Below are 13,512 nucleotides of genomic sequence, written 5' to 3' on the forward strand. Positions count from 1 at the left end.
TCTAAAAAAGAACACACCCACCGCCTAAATATTTCGTGTTGGTATCGTGTCACAGGCTATGACGCGGATGACGTGCAACGGTAAGTAAATTGGACGAGGTATACTTAAATTTAAACCTTACAGGAGAAAGTTTATTTTACCCCTAAACTATGCACTTTTCGATTCACCTGGTAGATACACGTGCACGGCTGATGCCTGCCAGGTCATGGTTTTTAGCCTTGTTGTGCTATGAATTATCACTAGACAAATTTCTAGCCTTACAGGACGACCGTTAGTCGGAGGGTTCACTAGCTCTTAGACTATTACGTAGCACGGCCACATTTTAGATCAATTTAGGGTTGAAAATGGCTTGAGACTGGGACACCCTTTATCCACTACATTGTTCAACTTGGCGTTAGAAACTGTAATCAGAAAATGCAACATGAGGATGGAAGAAACAATCATGAAAATAAGCACCAGTGCATGACCTAATAATCTTAGCAAGAACCACGAAAGAGTGGTGAAGAAAATTATTGAAGAAGAAAGTCTGATTGGAGTTATCAGCTAAATGAACACAAAACCGAATATTAATAATATATAATCATGGGGGGACAGAAGAAAAAAATAAAAAGACTTTAGTGTGAGGTCTCTCTCTTCAATCCTGAGCCCCCGGAGAGAGTGTAGTGGTCGACGTGATGTCGTCTCCAAAGCTCTCTGTCTCTGGTCATTTCTTTTAACTCATCCATAGGTCTTTTTGCATACTCCTGTAATTTGATCGATCCATTTTGTTGGGGACCTTACTCGTGATCTTCGGCCTTCCACCTTTCCTTGTAGAATGAGTATTTCCATGTTTTCTGTGTTTGCTCCCATAACATGTCCAAAGTATGTATTTAGTTGTTGGAGATGGACTTTACTGGAGAGTCGTTGGCTAACTTTTAGTTCTCTTAAAATTGAGAACTGAGAGTGTGAGGTGTGTAAGTGGTAAAAGCTATAGTTTTAAAAAGGTGAACAATTTTGAATACCTGGGTGTAGTATTCGATGAAAATGGAAGAGATAAATGGGAACTCGATGCCAGAATAGTAAAATTTAAAAAAATAAGGCAGTTAAGAGCCCTAACGAATTCAAAATACAAGGAATATATAAAACAGTAATTAGATCCACAGTAACATATGCCCAACAAAATATAAAGATATGTAAACATAAATCAAACAAAATTCATGGTTATACCAAAGAAAAATTTTAGAAACATAATTAGAAACTACACGTAAATAATAAGACGATAGAACGAGTTAGGAGAAGAACAAAGGTAACTGACGTCATCCAAAGGATAGCCAGACTAAAATGGAGATGGGCAGGACACATAGCCAGAATGACAGATGAACGATGGACAAAGAGATTATTGGAATGGCGACCAAGAGATACGATTTGACAAGACGATTTAAGAAGGATAAATAAAAACTGGATGAGAGCGGAGCAGGATAGACAGGGTTGGAAACAAGGGCAGGAGGCCTATGTTCAGCAGTGGACTTTTGAGACTGGATGATGAAGAACTAGTTCAGAATTATAACTATTTAGGGACTAACTTTAATGAAAGACGATTAGGTATGCCAAAGAAATCATCCCAAGTTTTGGCATATGCAGATGACGTGGACCTAGTTGCCCGCACAACACGCAAACTAGAAGAAATGTATACCACCTTCTCAAATACCTCAAAAAATATGGGCCTGAAAGTAAACGAGGAGAAAACTAAGATGATGGCATCAACACCCAATAATAGAGCCAGAAACATCGGTCACCAATTCACTGTTGATAGCTCTACCTTTGAAGTGATGGACAAATTCACATACTTAGGCTCCCTGATCACCAAGGAGAACGTCATGACTAGAGCTAGGAACATATGCACTTAAAAAACCCTAAAATATGCATGCAAATATGCACAAAAAACAGTTGAAATATGCACTAAAATATGCTTTTATGCATTTTGCATATTAATAAAAAACGCAGTAATCCTTGTTTTGAAGGTATTTAATTATTTATTTTATGCCAATGGCCCTAGCACTCGAGGCTCGAAATAAAAAAAATATTTATTTTTTGCCAAAGTTACAAAAAATATTTATTGAAATTTCAATTACCTACTTCATTATATTTATTTATTCTTTATATTTATCACCATCATTCTTAATTATATTATTATTACAACTAAAATATACATTATTAAACGTTTTCCTAAATTTTCTACTGAAAAACTGAGTCGTCTATCTGATAATAATTGTTTATACACAGAAAAACTTCTTTCTACTTCACATAAAGTTAAAGAAGCAAACTTAAAATATTGTATAATTGTGGGTTCTACCTATACCTATAACATTAAATTATCTTCATATTTCCCCCTCGTAATAATATTATTTATTTGAATTATTTCTTGATATCCCTAGTTTTTCTTTAACACCGCACCGTGCAGATTTTTTGATAGACTTTAATGGTTTCCCCAAGATATTTAATTTTTTCATTTAATGAATTGATAATTTCAATACTTTGGTTTAATAAAATGTTTCGCTTTTCTAATTTAGTAATAATTGGTTCAGCAAATATTTACAAAATTGGTTTGGATATGTGTCAAATTACTTTTTAATAACGGTTTTTTTTAAAACATCCACACATTTTTTATAGCACCTGAGTTATCTACATCGAAACTACAAATGACGCCTGTAATTCCCTCAAAATTATCGGTTATGAAATTTACAAAACTTAACCATGTTCCCGATCTAGTTATCACAGGCTCAAGTGGTAAAGACACATTTGGTAAACGATCTTTATACACCTCTACTCGCAGAAGGGCTTAAAAATATTTTTTATATTTGATACAAGGGTATTGATCATTGGAAATTCTGTCCTTCCAGTTTCTGCTACGCTTTAAAGTGTGTGCTAATCAAGTAGCAAATTTGAAAAAAATAGTTTTAAATGCTGTCTATCTTTGTTCATTTGGCGCAGCATCACTTAATAGTAATAAAATTTTTTCACTAACAAAATGTGACTGCATGTTCGAGACGAGTCCCATTCTTCTCTTTTATTCGTCGTATCCTTGCCGTATAAATTGGAAAAGGCAGAAATTACGGATGTAACCAGAAAGTGGTTCCACGACAATTTTCAGATTTATTGTTTAGATCTGGGACTTCTCATTTCTCTTTAAATTTTTTTCTGTTGATATCGTTTGAGGTAATAAAAGTCTGAAAATATGCAATTTTAATAAATGCATATGCACTTATAAAATTTATCCAAAATATGCAAATATGCACTTAATATGCATTTTGCATATTTCCCGAGCTCTATAATAATATCGATAATCCTAGCGAACAAATGCTATTTTGGACTAGTGTTGCCCAAAATCGGTCTTGGTCTTGCAGTCTTGGTCTTGTTCTTGCGTTTTCGCAAGACCAAGACCAAGACCAAGACCGCCTAATTTTAGCAAGACCAAGACCAAGACTTAGCATGCAAGACTTAAGCAAGAACAAGACTAAGCCTGCGAGACTCTTGCGTCTTGCGGTTAGAACTGAAGGTCGTTTTAGGGAGTATATAGGAGAATAAAATATTTTGCACATCTTTAACAGCAGACGATTTCTTTGCTCTGAACTTAATTGTCCAGGTTTTTGGTACGAGTGTACCAATCAAACTGTGTTTTTAGATACATATTTTCTTAACATTCTGTTTTTTAATTCATTCGTTTATGCTGGATAATAAAAAACTTAGGTACTTTTTTAACTAGCCATTTTTTTCATCAATGCAGGGTGTTTTAAATAAGTATGGTAACCTTACAGGCTAATTCAGCACCAAAAATAATGGCAGTTTGATTCAGTGCCGGTGCTAGGGTATAAGGCGCCCGCCTGCAATACTAGCTAAGGCGCCCTTCGGTTTAATTAGGTATTTACCTATATTTAGATATTTTATCTTCTGGCAATGGTATAAAATGTAATTAGGATGTAAATATCTTATTTAATTCTTATTATCTAAAACAATTATTTTCCGGATTAAAATTTTTTATTTTAAATTTGTATTTTAAATTTTAAATCCATAGCATTTTGAAAATGAGTGTTTGTCACACACTACGCATACTGGAGCCGTGAATAAAATTCTATTGCATTGAAAAATTTGAAAGAAAATAATTTTTCTATGATTTTGTGTAACACCAGCAGAAAAAGGTGTTCATTATGGCGCCCCCCAAACAGGGTCGCCCGCCTGCAATGCATCCCTTGCAGGCCCGTTATCGCCGGCCCTGGTTTGATTTATAAACATAGGTACTATGTCCTATTAGAGGTAAAATTCAATAGCTACACTTTGTACTTGATGAGTTTTTCCATGAACACAATTATTGGATATTGAGAAGTTAATGAATTTATCTCATTAAAGTATCATGTACCGCCGAACAGGTAATGCACACGAATAATATACAGTTTCAACAATACAATATAACACACAAGTCGCCTGCTTGATCGCAAAATAGATTATGTAAAATATTTGCTACAAAGAAATAATATAAGCTCATTTCTTTAATCAATCGCCGAATAGATAATGAACACAAAAATAATAAACAGTTATGTTTAATAATGTATTGTTTGAAAGATCACTAAATAATATGTATTACTGATTCGGCACTCCAGATTGTAAGGAAAAATTCACTAAGGGCAATAATAAGTTTTAATGAGTTTTACCTTGAAACCGAAATTCACAATCATGCACTTAGTGAAGTATACCATAAAATTATCTCAGCAATTAGAATAGAGCCCCAGTTGATTTCTACAGAGTTGGACAGTACCGTATTGAGTTCAAATTGATGAAAATGTCAAAATCTCAAAAAAGTGCACTTTGTTAGTTTCACCTCTAATAGGAGGGTATGTCTGCAAATGCTTCGTTTCCGAAATAGGGGTATTAAAATTTTTCTTACAAACTGAGGATTTATTTATTACTCTAAAACCGGTTGAGATATGCAAATGAAATTTGGTGAGTTTTATGAGGTAGTTATTGCGCATTTTTGACTTACAATTAAGAATTTAATATTTACCATTGGCATGCATACGTAACATGACTCGTTTGTTTAGAATTACCCCTTAAAGTTTGCCATACTTATTTAAAAACACCCTGTATTAATGAAAAACATGGCTAGTTGATAAAATACCTAAATTTTTTGTTATACAACATAAGCGAATGAATCAAAAACAGAATGTTAAGAAAATATTAGACTATAGTTGGGTTTTAATTTCAGTATTTTATATGCTAGAATATTCCACACAATGATGCGAACTTTGAGAAAAAACACAGTTTGATTGATATACCCGATATCCGGTATACAATGACACTTTACCTGTCTAGCAACAACATTTTTCCAGCGATATTGTTAAAGAATACGGCTATACAGCCTTATATATAAGGCTAACAAGTGAGATAGTGAAGAGTAAGTTTAACTTTGCTTGTGAAGTAGCTGACGTGCCATAAAATCTGAAACCCATACTGGTCTGTCCAACCCAACGTAGTAGATAAAAATTAGAACTGGCATTAACATACTGTGCAGATCTGTCACCGAATTGAATGCTTTTCAAATCACAGATAGTGAATAGCAAATACACTAAAAAATGCATGTTTCTAATAAACTTTAATTAGTTAGAATATGGGCACGGATCACTTACACCGTGAGTTCAAACCCCACCCGGTGTCAGATATTTATTAATTTGGTTGGTTTTTCCTATGGCTATGATATTCAATCTTAAAATGTACCTACTCTGTTACGTTGTTCTAAGATATGCAATATGCTAATGGGCAACTGCGAGACTTGCAAGACTCTTGCGGCAAGACCAAGACCAAGACCAAGATCGGGAGCGCAATACCAAGACCAAGACCAAGACCAGGTGTACTGGCGCAAGACCAAGACCAAGACTATCTAAGTCTCGTCTTGGTCTTGCATTTGGATAACACTATTTTGGACTGAGTAGACATATGAGAAGCAGAAACTTAAGCCAAAAAGCAAAAATAACCATATACAAAACCCTTATACAACCAGTGTTGACATATGGATCGGAGACATGGACCACCTCCAAGGCAGATGAAAACCTTCTGCTTATATTTTAACGAAGGATTCTGAGAGGAATATTCGGTGGCATCTGTGAAAATGGTATTTGGAGGAGGAGGTACAACTACGAGGTATACCATAGCTATAAACATATATTTGGTGGTAAAGACGTAGTATCTCTTATAAGAATAGGAAGGCTAAGATGGACAGGGCATCTAGCAAGATCACAGCATAACAACCGTCCAATAGAAGAATCCTTATGTCACAATATGTGGGAAGTAGAAATAGGGGTAGGCCAAAACTTAGATGGAAGGATGGTGTAGATGAGGATGGGAGAAAAATAGGTGCAGCAAACTGGCAACGGTTGGTAATGGATACTACTGACTGGCGTAATAGACTTGAGAAGGTCGAGGCTCTTTCATAGGGCTGTAGCACCATTGATGATGATGATACCAAAGAAATCAGAGTTAGAATAGAAAAGGCTATAAGTACATTCAATAATATGAAACAAATATAATATATTTGTTTATACATATTTATTTTGTTTATACATATTTGTTTATTACTACATATATATTCTGTAGTAGAGACCGCAGCCTAAATTTTAGAAAACGAGTACTAATTCTTAGAAAATACTAGTGTTATGTATTTTCTATTCTTTTGTATGGTGTGGAGACAAGGACTCTTAATAAACAATGTCTCAATAGATTGGAAGCATTTGAAATGTGGACATATCGAAGAATGCTAAGAATCTCCTGGACAGATAGAATAACCAATGAAGAACTACTAAGAAGAATAGAGAACAAAAGAGAGATACTGGATTCCGTCAAAATAAGAAAACAATATCTGGGTCATATAACACGTGGTGACAGATATGAATTCCTAAGATTACTAATGCAGGAAAAGGTTCAATGAAGGCGTAGCATATTTAGAAGAAAAATGTCCTGGCTGAGAAACCTCGCAGAATGGTTTGGATGCAGCTCAACTGAACTCTTTTGGGCTGTAGTGTCAAAAGTTAGAATAGCAATGATGATTGCCAACCTTCGTCGAGATTACACGTAAAGATAAAGAACATATGCCTACGAGACATGGACATTAAATAAGAAGAAAGAGGATTTTCTGGAAAGATGGGAAAGGAAACTATTGAGACGCGTATTCGGAGGAAGGAAGACAGAAGACGGGTGGGAGAGAAGAACTAACAACGAATAATTGGCTATGTACAAAGCATCTACCATCATCAAGTAGCAAAGGATCAGATGGTTGGGACGCAGAAAGAATGGCAACGAACGCAATGCCTAAACTAGTTATGACCAGAAAATTAATCGGCCCCAAAAGAAGAGGTAGACCCAGATCGATGTGGATTGATAAAGTGGAGGAAGGCCTTAAACATGTGAAGGTGAATGAATGGAAAAGAAAAAGACATAACAGAAGTGAATGGTGAAATATTGTTCATCAGATCCTTCAGATTAGTTAAAAATTTTGTATATATATGTACTTAAGCTCGAGATTTTTACGGGCCCAAAAGGCCTGTTAACGCTATACATACATAAATACATATAAGAAAAGTAGACAAATGATTTGAACATTTAAAAACATAACATAAACACCGTATATTAAAAATAAGACAGTTTCAGCTTAAAGAATATGCTAAATTTAAAAAATATTTGAAATAGTTAATACACTTGAAATTGTAGAATGTACACGGAAATGAGTGCCGTTATTTAATAATGGCTTTATTTACAAATAGAATAATTTGACGTACCTGTAATCCTCTTCGAATATACGTCAAAACAAGACGTCATTTACCGAGCACCAAACACTAGAAGCTGCATCAGCGAGCAGAAAAAATCGCCAATCAAATTTGGAGTTGGAGTAGCGCTTGCGATCTACTATAAAACTGTTTATAGCGTAATTTGGCTGGGATGGCGACGGTGATGCTCAAATGTCATCAATTAGTCGGGTTAAATTAAACGCTGTATTGTACTAACGGCTCGAGACATGCGCACTGTGTGAGCGACTAAATTTATAGATTCTATTGTGAATTATGAAGTCTCAGCTATTGATAAGATTGATAAGAGAACGTTAATTTTAATACTAGATTATTTTGTCTTACGTTGCTGAGATAAATGGTATTTAAAACTGATAACATTCAAGATTTAATTAAAATACACTGCTGGAAAAAGTTTTTATTCGATGCTCAATTCAAACAACAACAAAAACAATAAAATTTTTATAAAAATTCAAGAACAAATTACATATTTGACAATGATGCAGCCATCTTGCAGTTGGGTATATGTACTTTGACTATTGTAAAAAGATATTTTGCTGTGTCATGAAATAGCTATTTGTATAACAAGGGAGGAAAGTGTAACTTTTCCTCCCGAGAATGAAGTTTACTGCCCGACGCGTAGCGGAGGGCAGTAATCATTCAAGGGAGGAAAAGGCACTTTACTCCCATGTTATACATATGGGTTTTCCACCTTCCTCAAATAACAAGTAATTTTTTCATTTTTACTTAATTTATTTATGTAACTAACCAACAAAATTTATTAGAACTAAAACAACAAGTAGGTACAATATTACTGTCAACTGTCAAATATAAGTCAAATTATTAATGTAAACATTGTTAAATCAAAATAACAATTTACTGTTTTTTACCATTCTGCAAAATACAGGATGTTTTATAAATAAACGTTAAAATGTATAGATACTTCGTAATAGAAAATAGATATTATACAGGGCGTCAATAAGTTATATTTCATGAATGAAATACCATGACGTCATTTTTACTTTTCCTCCCTAGGGAGGAAAAATATTTTCCTCCCTAGGGAGGAAAAGTACAACTTTGCTCCCTACAATCAGGTCCGGAAAAGTATACTTTCGGTAGAGGTAGGTGGAAAAATATTTATTTTGCCATATTAGTCCAGAAAGCCACAACGCATCCGCTAGGAAAAATATTCCGATTCGGATTTTTTGCGCAATCTTATTCAAAAAGGACCCCTTTTAACAAATTTGCATGTTGCCAGGACCAAAAGTGGGTCAAAAATTTTTTAAACGTTTTTTTTTGTTTTTTTTTTTCCTAAAACTAGTTTTTTTGCATGGAACAAAGTTTTTTTAGGTTTTTTGGATCATTCCAAACAGAAAAGGTCTTTAGTGACATTTCTCTAAAGTTGATAGTTTTTGACATATTTATAAGCGATTAAAAATTGAAAAATTGCGAAATTGGCCATTTTTAACCCTTAAAAACTATGTGAAAAACTGAAAATTTGAATGTTGCCAAGGTAGGTAGATATTCGTTAAACATCGATTGATGAAATCCCAAAGAGCTTTTTGCAATGCAATATTCAAAACTCCTTTGTTTTTTAAATGCTAATCAAGCGTGCGCGACACTATTTTCCACACACAGTATGGTGCAAATGAAAGAAATAAATTCGTTATTTCGTAAACCGTCGACTTTAAGGAAAAATCCCGAAACAGGTCGATTTTTATTTTTAAGTTATGATATTGTGGCATATATGGTATTGGGACCGTGCAAGTTCGGCAAAGCGACATCTATTTCTACGCTGTGCAATATTTTTCGCACTTTTAATTATATTGGCCAATTATATTAGTCCTGGTTACTGGATAATTGTCAAGGCCATAGTCCAAAAAAATAATAAAAAGAAAAAATAAGATTGAGGTTATGTATTAAAACATAAACAATTGTATGTAGTAAATAAAATTAGTTATCAAAATGCAGTACTGCAAGCAAAATACAATTAATTAAATTTACCTTTATATAATAATTACATATCATATCAATATTGTGGAGCAACATATAATTTTTATTCTTCAATGACAGTAGATATGAAATGTACGTCAATTTGACAATATGAATTATTTAAGAAAGTTGCAATATTTCTCCGCTATTCGCGCACGTTCGTTTCTCAATTCCCTTCCAAGTACTTGCACACCGCGAATACTAGTGACGTCGTCCATCTGGGCGTGATGACGTAATCGATGATTTTTTTAAATAAGAATAGAAGTCGTGTGCAAGCTCATTTGAAAGGTTCTTCAATTCTCTATTCAGTAATATAAACATTTATATAATTATTTATACAGGGTGTCCTTCTACTTCTTTTTTTTTTCAAATAATTAAATTTAATAAAAAAATTTTGGACACCCTGTATAAATAATTATGTAAATGTTTACATTACTGAATAAAGAATTGAAGAACCTTTCAAGTGAGCTACTACACGACCCCTATTCTCATTTAAAAAATCATCGGTTACGTCATCACACCCAGACGGATGACGTCACTAGCATACCATATTTGCCACAATATCATAACTTAAAAATAAAAATCGACGTGTTTCGGGTTTTTTCCTTAAAGTCGCCGGTTTACGAAATAACGAGTTTATTCCTTTCCTTTGCACCATACTGTATACACATACAACGGTGGAAAATAGTGTCGCGCACGCGTGATTAGAAATTAGAAAACAAAGGAGTTTTGAATATTGTATTGCAAAAAACTCTTCGGGATTTCATCAATCGATGTTTAAAGAATATCTACCTACCTTGGCAACATTCAAATTTTAAGTTTTTCACATAGTTTTTGAAGGTTAAAAATGGCCGATTTCGCAATTTTTCAAGTTTTAATCGCTTATGTGTCAAAAACTATCAATTTTAGAGAGATTTAAAAAATCACTAAAGACCTTTTCTGTTTGGAATGATCCACAAAACCTAAAAAAGTTTGTTTCATGCAAAAAAAATAATTTTAGGACAAAAACAAAAAAAAGTTTTTTACCCACTTTTGGTCCTGACAACATGCAAATTTGTTAAAAGGGGTCCTATTTGAGTAAGATTGTGCAAAAAATCCGAATCGGAATATTTTTCCTAGCGGATGCGCAGTGGCTTTCTGGACTATATCTTCGCAATACAGCTTAGAAAATAAAGTTACAGTAATTATTTGGAAATGCATGATAACCTGACTGAGGAAAATATGTACGCGTATTCTATTCAAACGTAGCAACCAAGCAATAGTGTTTAGGGACACTAAAGGGACCCAAAATATGGGTGCCGGGTCATGGAGGGCAATAACGAGCAGATTTGTTGGCATAACAAGGCTCAAGACAAACTTTTGTAGGCCCAAAACCATTGTGTTTGTGTGGCATCATCAAAGATGCTGCAAGAAACAAGGTTCAGAAGCTGATACACCTAGACAACATAGGTAGGGTGAATGAACCTTGGTGCAGAAAATGCGAAATGGAGGAAGAGACTGACATCATACCCTTCGCTGGATGTGCCGGATGATATGAGGCGGGCATTCACTGGACAACTGAGGCTTAAACCAGAAGGGAGTTTTAAACTACCAATGAGGAAAATGTTGGCTTTCGTTGAGGCCACAGAACTTAGCGGACTTTAATGAAAAGAAAACAGGAACTGGTACAAACGTGACCAAGTGGCAGAAATAAAAGTGTCTCGCCTGAACTAGATGAAGAAGAAGAGCAAGAAGAAGAGCAAACAGTCAGGTACAATTAGCAATATTTTAGGGAAATCTAGAAAAAATAAAAAATTATTAAAGATCATTTTTGAATTAGTAAATTCAAAAATTCTAAACTTTTTAAACTGCTAGATTGGTATGGTTAAAAACATTTTAAAGCAGTTCAGAAGACTATAAAGAATATTTGAAAACATTGACTGTCTGAAATAGTTCAGAACTACACTGGCTTCTTAAAATTTAGTTTTAGAGTTATAAAGGATCCGGTAATATAGATAAGATCATTTCCAAACAGTTCAGAACAGTTCAAAGCTATACAGAACAATCAGTCCACAGCTTTTTGGACCTGTTCGTATCAATTTAGAAACATTTGAAACCAGTGCCGGATTAACCATTAGGCAAAGTAGGCAGTTGCCTAGGGGCCTGGGCCCCAAAGGGGGCCTCGCGGGGTCAAAACGAAAAAATGTTGAAAGATTCAAATATCGCACAATACCATAAAAGTTATGGTGTACGTATAAAGCTACATTACAATGCATACTTTTGTTCACATAGAAAGTATATGCTGTGGGAATACATCGCTAATGAATGCCCTTTGGTAGAAGGACCAGTACTACAGATGGAAACAAGAAAACAAGATTCGAACGTGAGCAAAAATAACACAAGAAAAATCAGGAGAAAGAAAAGATCCTTAATCAAAATCCAAAACAGAAACAAAACTTATTTAAATTCAGTTTCACACGAAAATCCATAGCTAGTGAAGCTGCAACCAATGAAAATGCACGTGATGGAATAGAAATAACGGAAAGTGAGCAAAAATAACACAAGAAAAATCAGAAGAAAGAAAAGATCCTTAATCAAAATCCAAAACAAAAGAAAAACTTATTTAAACTCAGTTTCACACAGAAATCCATAGCTAGTGAAGCTGCAACCAATGCAAATGCACGTGATGGAATAGAAATAACCGAGGGAAATATAGCTTCCCGAACTGAAGAAGATGAAAAAATATTTAACGACAGTTCTATTCCAGTTCAAGAAGTTAAAGAACCAGAAACCGAAACTAAGTTAAAAATTGAAGTGAAAGATAATAATTGGCTCCTAAATTCGGAAAACGGCATAGGATTACGGAATACAGTAACTAAAGAATTAAGGACATTTTGGATTGGGAAAGGTCTTCAGAATGTAAAAACCTTGATGGAAGTGTTTCAGCGTCAAAGAGAAATTTTGAAGGCATTACAAGATTTTTATACAATCTATGGTTTTTCGAAAATAAATCAGTGGAACAAAAATTAAAAGAGATTGGCTGACGTATTTTCCCTCAAATGGAATATCGTATTTTGGGTTTGTTCAGTCTGTGTACAACTTTTTTTCGTCCTCTATCCACCGTTGGGAGGTTATGATCAAATGCTTAAATGAAACTCCACTAAGCCATCTCATTCGCCACGATCTAGTCCTCATAAGAACAAGCAGCATACGCCATAAGACCTTTGCCTAAAACGCTTTCAAATCTGCTCTTCATACTCTTGCTGAAGACACTAATCAGCAAGCTGAAACAGTTCATGAGGCTAAAGTATTTGTTGAAAGAAATGTCAAAAAAGAAACATTCATAATTAATGAGTTTTGGGTAACAATTTTAGAACGCATCAACGCTGTCCGTAAATCATTGCAGAGAGAAGAGATTGAACTTCAAACTGCAGTTCAGATTCTAAATTCACTTTTGGAGTTCTTAAAATTCCAAAAAGATAATTTTGCTTATTACGAGCAGAGGGCCTGCGACCTACAATACTCTGAATATCCTCTAGTATACTCTAATTACTGAGCTGAGTCGTCGGTTGACAGTGTACGGGTCAATGAACTCAGTATTTGGTCTTTTGTGTTTTTCCAAAATTGAGTGATAGTCAAATAAAGGAGTGTGCTTCAAAACTACGTGAAAACTATCCTGATGATATTGAATCTGAACTTGAAAATGAACTAGAACAGTTCAAATATTTTATAGCCC

At 34.4% G+C, this 13,512-nt stretch overlaps 1 protein-coding gene across 2 annotated transcripts in view; it reads right to left on the minus strand.

Moving 5' to 3' along the window:
* Positions 1-8,084, minus strand: part of LOC114329110 (innexin inx7) — an 88,643-nt gene extending 80,559 nt beyond the window's left edge. For both annotated transcript variants that reach the window (XM_050659578.1, XM_050659577.1), the window contains exon 1: positions 7,800-8,084. The gene's annotated coding sequence lies outside the window, so the exon portion shown is untranslated. The remainder of the gene's footprint in view (positions 1-7,799) is intronic.
* Positions 8,085-13,512: the final 5,428 nt, after the last annotated feature.

Source organism: Diabrotica virgifera, chromosome 8 (assembly GCF_917563875.1).
Source record: "Diabrotica virgifera virgifera chromosome 8, PGI_DIABVI_V3a".
Classification (NCBI taxonomy): Eukaryota; Metazoa; Arthropoda; class Insecta; order Coleoptera; family Chrysomelidae; genus Diabrotica; species Diabrotica virgifera.